Below are 12,081 nucleotides of genomic sequence, written 5' to 3'. Positions count from 1 at the left end.
TTTGTGCTGAGTATATAACATGTTGGAGAGTTCAATATTACAAAAAGATGAACTCTTCCCAAGGTATTTTAAAATTTGATGGAGTTCACATCGTGGCTCAGTGGTTAATGAATCCGACTAGGAACCATGAGCTTGCAGGTTCGATCCCTGCCCTTGCTCAGTGGGTTAAGGATCCGGCGTTGCCGTGAGCTGTGGTGTAGGTTGCAGACGCGGCTCAGATCCCGCGATGCTGTGGCTCTGGCGTAGGCCGGTGGCTGCAGCTCCAATTGGACCCCTAGCCTGGGAACCTCCATGTGCCGCGGGAGTGACCCAGAAAATGGCAGAAAGACCAAAAAATAAATAAATAAATAAATAAAAAGATCCCCAATAAGGAATATGTTGGACAAATTATGGTAAAAACCCACATGGTTGAAAAGTATTAAAAAGTCATAGTTCCAAAAAATTAATCATATAAAAAAAGCTTATACTATGTCAAGTCAAAAACTTTCCCCCTATGATTCCAAATATTTTCTTTTCTTTCTTTTTAGGGCCACACCTGTGGCATATGGAAGTTCCCAGGCTAGGGGTCAAATTGGTGCTGCTGGTGAGGCCTCTGCTGGTGAGGCCTCTGCCACTGTCCTCAGCAATGTCAGAGCTGAGCTGTGTCTGTGACCTGTACCGCAGCTCATGGCAATGCCAGAGCTCCAGCCCCCTGAGCAGAGCCAGGGATCAAACATACATCCTCATGGATACTGGTCAGGTTCATTACCGCTGAGCCGCAGTGGGAACTCCCCCAATTATTTCCTATGCATACAAACACGCCTGTGTGCACACACCCAAGTACCAAACCATGTTTATAAAAACACTCGCACAAGAGCTGGAAAAAAAATATACCGAAAGTTGTATGATGCCTATCTCTAGTTAATGGTGTCACTGATAATTTAAGCCACAGATTTGTATCCTAGCGATACCTTAATAGAAGTTATGGGTGGTTTAAGTCCAGACTCATTCTCTAAAACTCAGAAGATTTTCCAAAGCTTGGCATTTCAAGTGTCTGCATCTTTATAGAAGATTTATAGCGTCTCTGCTGCCTGGTTTGTGCAAATTCATTAGTAGTCTCGGATCTGCAAAGTCTTGCCTATTTACAGCCAATGGGAGGGAAACTACTTATTCTCTCAGCTCTGTGTCATTTACATAAATTCAGATTAGATTCTAAATTCTGGAGGAAAGGGGCCCTAGAGGCTACTCTGAAGTTTGTATAGACACTAACTTAAACACATTAATTCTTAATAAAGAGTCTAATGCTTCAGGGTGAATAACACTGCATTACTCAGAACATCGTCGAGGACTGGGCGCATTATCTGATTAACGACTTACCTGGGGTGGTGTATTAAAAATTTGTCCGTACACGCTTTGCTAATCATGTTTCCAGACTATGCACACAAAATAAAGCTGAAGCTGCCCCCCAAAAGTATTTTCTTCTTGGTTGAAAGAAAGTATATTCTTGATGTATATTTTTGTAGAGGCGTCTAGGTTACTGGAGGGGTACGACATAATTGTAATGTGTGATTCTCGCTTTTGTGTGACCATATTTATAGACAGAGCGTGTCGTCAGGGCTAGATTATTTTTCCATCATCACATATATTAAATATGTGAAGGAATGGCTTACAGTAGCCACATATTTTATTTATTCAGTCTCTTCTTTTCTGGGAAAATAGGTTTTTGGCTATTCTAGTACATTCACTACTTTGTTGAATTAGGACTCAATTATTAGGTGGTCCAAGAAATGTCCCCAAATCCATGTAGAGCTCAGAAGACAACCATCTCTTGACTTCCTCAAACCGGTATTTTCAACTTTTATGAGCATCAGAATCCTGCATAGCACTTTTCAAAACAAGTTCCTGGGGCTCATTCTCTGTGATTACAGTCTTAGTAGATTTGCTGGATCCAAGGATTGCTGTTCAGAATAAACAAACAAAAACTTACACGGGTGACTCCGACATGTCCTAAAGATAGAGAAGCACGATCTGGAGATCTGGTAATAACTTCTCAATGATTTCTAACATCATTTCAGAAAATTAACTGCTTAGAATTTTCCCATACAGCTTAAACTTATCAATTTGGCTCCATTCAGAATAAACAAACAAAAACTTACACGGGTGACTCCGACATGTCCTAAAGAGAGAGAAGCACGATCTGGAGATCTGGTAATAACTTCTCAATGATTTCTAACATCATTTCAGAAAATTAACTGCTTAGAGTTTTCCCATACAGCTTAAACTTATCAATTTGGCTCAACTCAACCAAATCAAGAACCTATTATGAGAATGTGTGTGTGCGTGTGTGTGTGTATTTTTTATGAGATTGGGTCACTTTGCTGTACAGCAGAAATCGACAGAACATTGTAAATCAACTATAATAGAAAAAATCTTAAAAAATAGAAAAGAACCTGTTATGTACAGACCACCTTCCTCTGACTGGGAAATACAAAGACATACTATAGACTAACAAGGCCCTCTCCCCCCAAAAAAATCCCCTGTTGCACATTTACAATAAATTTATTTTGTTTGTTTTTGTTTTTTCAGCTTCTCTCAGTGCCCCTCCTTCCTGCCTCCTGCAAGCCCTGGCCCCTCTGAGGGCCTTCCCTTTCTCTCTCCATCCCAGTCTCCTGCTCTTTCCCGACTCCATCCTAACAGACCTGATATCCGTCCCCAGCCCTTTGGGGTTTTCTTCCCACACGGGCCGGCCCACACCTCCCACTCTGCAATGAGGCTGTTTGTATTCTCACACTTATACAGGGTGCCCTGAGTTCCTAATGGGTTTGGAGTTGGGGCAAGTATTATCACTCCCTCTTTTTTTAGGGCCACGCCTGCAGCATGTGGAGGTTCCTGCAGCATATGGAGGTTCCCAGGCTAAGGGTCCAATCAGAGCTGCAGCTGCCGGCCTACACCACAGCCACAGCAACGCCAGATCCCAGCCACACCTGCAACCTACACTGCAGTGCTGCATCTTTAGCCCACTGAGGGAGGCCAGGGATCGAACCCACATCCTCAGGGTTACTAGTCAGAATCCTAACCCACTGAGCCAAATCGGGAATACCTACATTTACTCTACTAGTTAGACTCCAAGGGAGAATCTTTGCAGGATCTACAAGAGATGGAAAAGTGCCATGAGGGTTTGAAGGAGAGAAAGGTCTCATCACGTCCATAAAATCTTTATTAAAGATGTATTTGAAATAGACATTGAAGGATTGGTGGGAACTCTGACAAGCAGAATTTGTAGGGCAGGACACTGCAAGATGGGATGAAGTGGGGAAAATCGACTGGAGCTTAAGTAGAAAGAGTGAAGTGGAAAGTTCTTTTGGGAAATTAATTCCATAGGCAAGGACTCAGTGCAAGGAAATGAAACGAATTCCCCTACTACCACACAAGTGAATAAAAACTCATTTTCGAAGAAAGAGCTCAGAAAAAAGGAATAGTAAAGACGATAGAATGAATTTTTTAAAAAAGGAGATTGTGGCTAAAGAAATAAAACAAGGGACAAAACAACACTATTAGAAACACATACATTAGAAACTATAATAATCAGAACTCTAGGCCTGAAATTGCATCATGAATGTTTGAGACACAAGAGTTAGTGCAAAGGGCATGTATAAAAAATTAAAACATTGATAAGCGATGTGATGTTTCATTAAATCAAAAGCATCATCAATCGTAAGACCTACCACTCTTTCATGTACCACTCAAAAAGGAACAAAGCACTGCCAGGGATGTTATGGTGCTGTCTTTTTTCTGGAATTTTTGTGTCTACCAAAGGAGCTCGCTTAATCTTAGACATTGATTACGTTATATCACATGTCAGTCTGGTGCATATAAAAAAGATACATTATCAAGATACATAAAAAGATAAATTAGTTAAGCCATTCCTAGTTCTTCACATAATGTCCAACTGCTCTAAGTCCCTTTTCACCTCAGAGCTGTTGGTATCTGGTTTTTCATTTTTTGTTTTCTGCTTAATCCTCAGTAACACAACATAACACAGAATCATCTAATTGTGAGTGCTACTGCTTGATAAGAAAATACGCCATGAATTGTTTAGCCATGGATGTATATTTGTTTTAAAATAATCCAATATACAAACGCCAGATGTACCAGAATAAAAAACTCAAATTTGAAGATGTGTGTATAAATACATATTTTTGTTTTTTTGTTTGTTTTTGCCGTTTTGCTTTTTCTAGGGCTGCACCTGTGGCATATGGAGGTTCCCAGGCTAGGGGTCCAATCGGGGCTGTAGCCACCAGCCTACACCACAGCTCACAGCAACCCTGGATCCTTAACCCACTGAGCAAGGCCAGGGATTGAACCCGCAAGCTCATGGTTCCTAGTCGGATTCGTTAACCACTGAGCCACGAGGGACACTCCATGAAGATGTATTTAAACTGTAAGGGAAAACCATCCATAAAATAACATATACTCTGTTTCAGTAAAGTAGAGAGAGAGAGAATTTGGATACGGAGGAAGTGCTGATTAAGCCATCACGTTTGCAAAGCAGGCTGTATGGTCTATTATTGTTAAAGCAGGGGAGGCTGCGATTCAGACCGCCAGAGTTCAGGCTACGGTTCTTGCAGTTATCCTCTGCCTTCCCAGGCGATCTGTGCGGCCCCTCCCGCAGTCTCAGGGTCCACATCCCTCAGGCGAGTCGTGAGGATGAAGCAGCTGTCAGGTACCAAAGCCGTGACGCACGACCATTCAGCATCCCACTCAAGCTGACGCGGAGTGACAGGGACCGGACGGATGGACTCTCCCTCCCGACCAACTGGATGCAACAAAGGCGTTTCAAGACATTAGACGCCAGGCAACAAACCGCAGTGATCCCTGGGAGACAGGTAGGAAGATGAGCCCCACCACTGCCCCGTTTTTCTCCCGGGGAGAGTTTCAGGGGCCGCGATGTAGGCGAGGGAACCCCAGGCCACGCTGGGAGGTTTCCCTGGGCGGAGGAGGTGGAGCTAGACGTCTGGGGGGGCCAGGTGCCCAGAGCATCCCAGCAGCACGGTGGAAAAGAGCGAGCTGCCCAGAGCAAGTGCTGCAGCTCTGCAGGGCGCCCCCTCCTGTGTGCAGCGGCGTGGGGCAGCCCAGGCGCCGGAGGAAGCGACCTGAGAACCCCTGAAAGGATCAGGGGAAACAGTTTCTGAGGCTGGAAATTGTATCCTTTCCCAAGAGCCAGATGAGAAACCTCAGAATTCATGGGCTGCGGCTAGGATGCTCTGCCTGCCGTCTCAACCGCAGGAAAGAAGCCCCTCTAGACCAAGAGCTGCTCTGGGCCAGCCTAACCAAGCTTAAAAGCAGGACCCAGAGTGGTTCCACGTTGTTCAGTGTTTTCAAATAACTCCTTTGGTTACGTCTGACAAAATCCTTTGCCTCTGTTTCAGTTGAACGTTTTGTTTTCCATTAGCGTTTTAAAAGATCTGCTTATATTCTTTTAATTCAGTTTTCTTGAGACATCATTGACATATAACATTGTATTAAAGGTATACACACCATAATGACTTAATACTCTGCGTGATGCCAAGGTCACCGCCTTACGTTTACTCAGTGCCCATCACCTCACGTAGTCACAAGCTTTTTTCCCTTGCTATGAGAAGTCTCAAGATCGACTCTCTTAGCAACTTGCTGGTATAGTAAATATATATTTGACACAAGAACTTTTTCAGATGCGCGGTGTGTAAATACTTTCTCCCACTGTGTGGTCTGCATTTTTATTCTCTGAACAAGGTCTTTCGGAGAGGGCGGAAAGGCGTGTTCATGAGTTCCAGTGCACCAACACACACACGCAAATATTCATAGCAGCTTTACTGGCAGTAACCGAACTGTGGAAACAACACGAATGCCATCAACCGGTGCAGGGACAAATACCTTTTGGTATATGATTAGAATAGAATACTATTCAGCAATTATTTTTAAATGCAACAACATGGAGGAATCTCAAAATAATTATGCTCAGTGAAAGAAGCCAGGCCAAAAAACATGTGTATGTCACGCTCGAAAATGCAAGACAGCATGTAAAGTAGCGATTGCCTGGGGCGAGGAGATGGGGCATGAAGGAGCAGTCACAGAAGGACATGGGCACACATTTGAGGGTGGTGAATACGTGTATTATCTTGATGAGGGTAATAATTTTATAGGAATATGCATATTTTAAAGCCTCAAATTGTATGCTAAAAGACACACAGTTCATTGTATGGAAATTATACTTCTAAAAAAGCCCTAAAAGGGAGTTCCCGTCGTGGCGCAGTGGTTAGTGAATCCGACTAGGAACCATGAGGTTGTGGGTTTGGTCCCTGCCCTTGCTCAGTGGGTTAATGATCCGGCGTTGCCGTGAGCTGTGGTGTAGGTTGCAGACGCGGCTCGGATCCCGCGTTGCTGTGGCTCTGGCGTAGGCCGGTGGCTACAGCTCCGATTCGACCCCTAGCCTGGGAACCTCCATATGCCGCAGGAGCAGCCCTAGAAAAGGCAAAAAGACAAATAATAATAATAAAATAAAAAAGCCCTAAAAATTAGTTCTTCAGTCGTCTAAGCATAGAAACCCAATACTAGGAGTTCCCGTCGTGGCGCAGTGGTTAACGAATCCGACTAGGAACCATGAGGTTGCGGGTTCGATTCCTGGCCTTGCTCAGTGGCTTAAGGACCCGGTTTTGCCATGAGCTGTAGCATAGGTCACAGACACGGCTCGGATCCCGCGTTGCTGTGGCTCTGGTGCAGGCCGGCAGCTACAGCTCCAATTCGACCCCTAGCCTGGGAACCTCCATATGCCGTGGGAACGGCCCAAGAAATGGCAAAAAGACAAAAAAAAAAAAAAAAAAAACCCAATACCAAAAATGGTGAAAAAGGTCAAGCTAACCTCAGTTTTCTCCACAGCAATATCACTTTAGTCTCTTTACTTAGTGATTTTATGAAGACTGCTGACAGACTTTCTTGAGTATGTAAGACCTCAGAAGACATAACGTCAATGAAGGCTTCTTTAAAAGAAGAAGTAAATAATTTCAACTCGGTAGCAATGTGACCACAGCGATAGGCTAGTTTGGGTGCTGCTGGAACGTACGGTGAGGACCCAGATGCAGCCTGAAGATCTGAGGAGGGCGTCTCTGGAGGACGCGCATCTGGGTAAGAGCAGGAAAAATTTACGTTGTGAAGAGGCGTCCGAGGAGCATTTGGGAAGAGAGAACATGTGCAAATGAGGGCTTCCTCTACAGTGAGCTCACACGTGCTTTAGAGGAATGGTCCCAGGTCGCAGAAACTCAATTCGGATGTTTAAGGCTCGGCCAAAGGCACACCCAGAGGTGACAAGGACCGTACAAAACCTAAACAGCTCTGTCTGACCTATTTGATCAAAAGGAAAAAAAAAAGTCTACATATTTGAACCATCTGAGCTTAAAAAAGAAAAGTCCTACTACCACAGGGGAAAACACAGAAGATACATACAGACGTTTCTGTCTTTAAAAAAGCAAAAACCAGCACTCCTGTTGTGGCTCAGCAAAAATGAACCCTGCTGGTATCCATGAGGAGTTGGGTTCAATCCCGGCCTCGCTCAGTGGGTTACGAACCCAGCATTGCTGAGCGCTTTGGTGCAGGTCGCAGACGCAGCTCAGATCTTGCAGAGCCCGGCAGCTGCGGCTCCGATGCAAGCCCTCGCCCTGGAACTTCCATATGCCGCAGGTGTGGCCCCAAAGGCCTTCCAGTGGCTTAGCGAGTAGATATTGGACAAAATCCAAGCACATTTGCATGCATACAAAGCCTGCACCATTTGCCCACAACCTACTTGTCTGCGTGTATTTATCCATCGCTTCTCCATGCTCCTCCTTCATGCAAAATAACTTCCACTCATAAGGACCATCTTCTGGTCACACAGAACGACTTGCGACTTCCAAATGCCTTACGGTCCCCTCTCACTGCAGGCACTGCGCGCCCTGTGGGAAAGCTCACCCCCTCCTGCCAAGCAGCCACACTTTCTCCCGGATAAAGATTTCTCCTCCGGGGCGCTCTCGCTGGAGGGCGCCACCTGGGCCCAGGTTGCAGGCCGTCCATCAGCGGACACAGAGCACGTCCCTCCTGCACCCCCGTCACTTTTCAAACCTCATGAGGAACGATAAAAGAGAGGCCTGGAAGTGAAGCATCTTAAAGCTGCAGCATTTCATGGGCTGATGGGCCACATGGACGTCCCCAGGGAGAGAAAGAACATTCTGGACAATCTGGAATCGCACTGTGAGGCTCTGGTTTTCAAACATCTTAGACAATGGAGGCCTTTTTGTCACGTGCACCATTACTTGAGATGTCAGCATATATAATACAGCTTTAAGTAGAACTTTATGAGTAAAAGTTTAACTTATAATTTCACATTTGTGAGAGCAAATCCGTAAGAATAACGGGGCAGTTTAGGGGACACATTTTTGTACCTAACACATGTGAGCATGTGTGCTTTTCAAGCATGGTTTTATTAAAAGTTTTTAATGTGTTCTTTAAAAAGTCATACAAACATTTGCAGACCCCGAAGCAGTCCTGAACCTGGCTTGAAAATTACTGCCTTACATGGGGAGGAGTAGGGCTTAGACTGGAATCAACGGGCATTCAGGGAATTCAGTGGTGTTGCTTGATTTAAGCCTGGGTCTTTCCAATTCTGAAACCCTGCGCTCTTTCCATTGCATCACTGCTCCCCAGGCTTTGTGAATTCGCCCCGAGGAATTACAGACAGGCATTTGCAGGCCTGAGTCTCTAATTAACAGACCAGAAAATGCACGGGGGGCGGAGGCAGGGAGCGGAGGGCTCCAAGGGCTGTGCCCTCTGCAGAGGGCTCACTCTCCCGCAAGGCGTGCCGGGCCCCCATCCTGCAGCCCCCCGGGAAGAAGCACTTGAGGAGGCCCCAGCTAACTGGGCGTGGGCAGCTGAGCCGTGATAAACAGGGAAGGTATTTGACTTCATCCAATGACTTTTAGGAACGGCCAGTATCAAGTGCATTGGTGAGGTTCCTTCACCTCAAGAGGAGGAAGGTTCTCAATGGCGTGATTGTACACAAGCTGAGAGGCAATCTGAGCCACGGCCAAGCCACACGAGGATACTAGCCATGCATCGGCCGCAGCGACCGGAGCTACGGAAAGCTAATACACACAGGCGCGGGGGGCCTCAGCCTGTCTGAAAAGGCAGGGAGGTTGTATGGGATATTAAATCCACTGAATTTTACAGCTAACATCTGGCCTCAAGGACAGCTGTGGTCAGAGTTCGTGAAAGCCTTCAGTGAAAAATGGTCAATTCAAAATATTTGAGCCTTTCCGTTTGCGCCGGAACAATTTGTTAATCAGATGATCTGCATCGAGGCTGAATATTTACTCGTGTGATTTTACTTGAGACAAGAGTGAACTTCTCAGACAGGGCGAAGCGTTCTCCTTTAGACCCCAGGGAGTCTTAGTCACGTAGCACTGTGTTTTCTGTTTGAGAAACGTGTATTTTTACGGTTAAGAAATTGTGACTGTCTCTCTAATATCCCGCGAGTTTTACTTACGTTGCTATCTCGAGGCGTTTAATAAGGAAGAAGTAGTGGAGAGAGGGAGAGTGTCACATGATCAGCATCTAGACCAGCTGCCCTGCGCATCCGAGGTTTTGCAGCACAGGCCTTTTAGCACACACGTAAGAACTCTTCATCAAAAGCACGAAAACAAAACTGTAGGGCTTTCTCTTCAGGGCAGACAAGTTGCATCTCAGAGCTGCTGCGTTCATTTAGCAGAGTCTGTTTCTAATCTTTCAGAAAACACAACATGGATTTAATGTGACCCTGAAGGGCAGAAGCAAAACAGGGCTTGCCCTCTGATCCTCCATTTGAAGCTCGTTGAATGAGTCCAAGCACATTGGACATGAATCAAGATGGTTAACATCTGCCTCTCTTTATTAGAAAAATTCTTTTTTATTATAAATAAACACTTTGTCCGGGTAAGATTGTGAGTTCCATTAGTCCACGGACTGGAGTTTCCTGAGTGACTTGAGCAATGGGGCCAGAAGCACAAGGTATGAACTAAATCTCTCTAGCATCCATCTGAGGACACAGAAGAGATAAATAGTTAGCCTGTTGCAGGCTTTTGCTTCGTCCTGTGTAGCAGCTGGTTGAGCTCCCCGAAGGATCTTGGAGCCTCGTCTCCGTTTTCTTCAATTACATCCCAACCAAATGGTTCAAAGGTGCTTGGAGCTCCTGGGAGAGCAGCACAGCCGAGTCGGCACCTTGCTGGTTATCAGAACACAGGAGAGGCCCAGCGATAGTTGCTTTGCCGTTCAGTCTCCTCGCTGTGGGTGTTCACTGATATTGGGGGGAAAGTAGACCCAGATGAGACGGTTCTTCAAGGGCTTGTGGGCATTAGAGAACGGGGCCTTTACGAAGGGCTGGCCTCCTACCCCCCCCCGCCACATACTCCGTCTTCCCCTCCTCCCCAGCTCTCAGGAAGGCACAGAATGTGGCTTTATTGTAGCTCTTCAGAGTGACCTCACTGATGCCACTTACACCTCCTTGACGGGTTCTGTGAATTCAAGAAAATGCCTCTATTGGAGGTGAGGTTTTTTGGTTTTTGGTTTTTGTTTTCCTCTCACACTTACCCTCCCAGTCAAAGAAAACAGGTTTGATTAGAACACTAAATTATTTCGGTGTGACTTTGGATCGGATACTTCACTCCTTTAAGACTAATTCTCTAGTTCAAACGTAATAGAACCTTGACTTTTGAAGAAGAATCTCCACCGCGTGCCTTCACTTATGTTGTGAAATTAGTGCCCCCCAGATAATCCTTGGAGATGAGAGCAGCCCCTTTAACCCAAGATGAAAAAAATTAAGGTCGGGTATTTGTTTCTTGGAAGATGCAGAATGGGACAAATGTCTAGATGTCCTTTTCCTCAGTCCTGTGCTCATTTCAAAACACCAAATCCAAGGCACCTAAAAACGAAACGAAACAAAGCAAAGCAGACCCTGGGAACTGTCCCTACCTTGCTTTACAAGGCCTGACGGAAAGGAAGACGCTCTGTCTTTGGCGTATGTCAGGCTGGGCACCTACGTAAACCCACTGAAAACAAGCAAACGCACGGCATGAGATGTTTTTCTAAAAAATCTTGTTAAAACAACCACTCAATTGCTGTGACATAAACGTCTTGAAGGCAAGAACCGTTGTCTGTTTCTCACCCCGCCGTGTCTCCAGAACATGGACTAGTTGCTGCCTCATTGCAGGATGTCCACAAATACGTGTTGAGTAATTGATCTGGTGAGCTAGAAAGAACGCAATGGATACTTAGGCCGAAATCTAAGTGAAGGTGAGAACCTAGAGAAGCAAGCTTAGCATTTCATCCAGTGTGTTTACCTGAAGAAGATTTGCAGAACTTGACCATTTAAGGTTTTATGATCCTGTAGTGCGTGGAGGCCAAAAACTAAAGCACTGATCCCTCCCCAGGAAGAGTGTCTAATGGAGCCCCTCCCTTCATAAAATGGGAACACCTCAATGTTATATCTTAAGCATGTGTGAACTAGAAATAAATTGTCCTCCTCATCATATGAGCAAATGGTAAAGAGAAAAAGGAACACATGGATATAGAAAATTGCCTGTCTTAAATTTTGGCATTGAGTGAAAGAAGGGGAATGATTGGGAAACTATACATACACGTTAGCACTCATGTGGCTTTGCTGCCTGCTTTAATTGCACAGCACCTGGATGGCTCAAAAATTTTAGATGAAATTGTCAAATAATGCTATATTGTCACCTGGCAGAGGAAAACAATAATCCCCTTCAAAAGTACATGCCTTCATCTCAGCTCTTACAGTATTTTCACACAAGAAAAGTTACACAGGAAAATCAGCAGCTAACTTTTAAAAATGACTAAACAAATGAAGAAAGAAGACCCCTTTGAATGAGAAAAAGCAGAGTTGAACACTTTAAGACTTTAGACACAGAAACAAAACATTGAGGTTTGCAAAGTTTAAATAAATAGGTTATAACTTACAAATTTTTAAATATGGACATAGAATTAAAAAATGGAAAAATTGTAAAGAAAAATCAAGCATATTTGAAAGAAGACTCAAAACTGCTA

The 12,081-nt window shown here is 44.9% G+C and overlaps 1 long non-coding RNA gene across 1 annotated transcript in view; it reads left to right on the top strand.

The window, feature by feature from the left end:
- The window catches only part of LOC106506869 (uncharacterized), a 79,238-nt gene extending 73,565 nt beyond the window's left edge, over positions 1-5,673 (top strand). Inside the window, exon 5 of the long non-coding RNA XR_014834354.1 lies at positions 4,627-5,673. This is a non-coding gene — a long non-coding RNA (uncharacterized LOC106506869). The remainder of the gene's footprint in view (positions 1-4,626) is intronic.
- The last annotated feature ends 6,408 nt before the right edge of the window (positions 5,674-12,081 follow it).

This window comes from Sus scrofa, chromosome 18, assembly GCF_054392235.1.
Source record: "Sus scrofa isolate SSC_HxYL_T2T_F1_AM1 chromosome 18, Sscrofa_HxYL_maternal_Yorkshire_Landrace_v2.0, whole genome shotgun sequence".
NCBI lineage: Eukaryota > Metazoa > Chordata > Mammalia > Artiodactyla > Suidae > Sus > Sus scrofa.
This window is presented reverse-complemented; position numbering and strand designations above follow the sequence as displayed.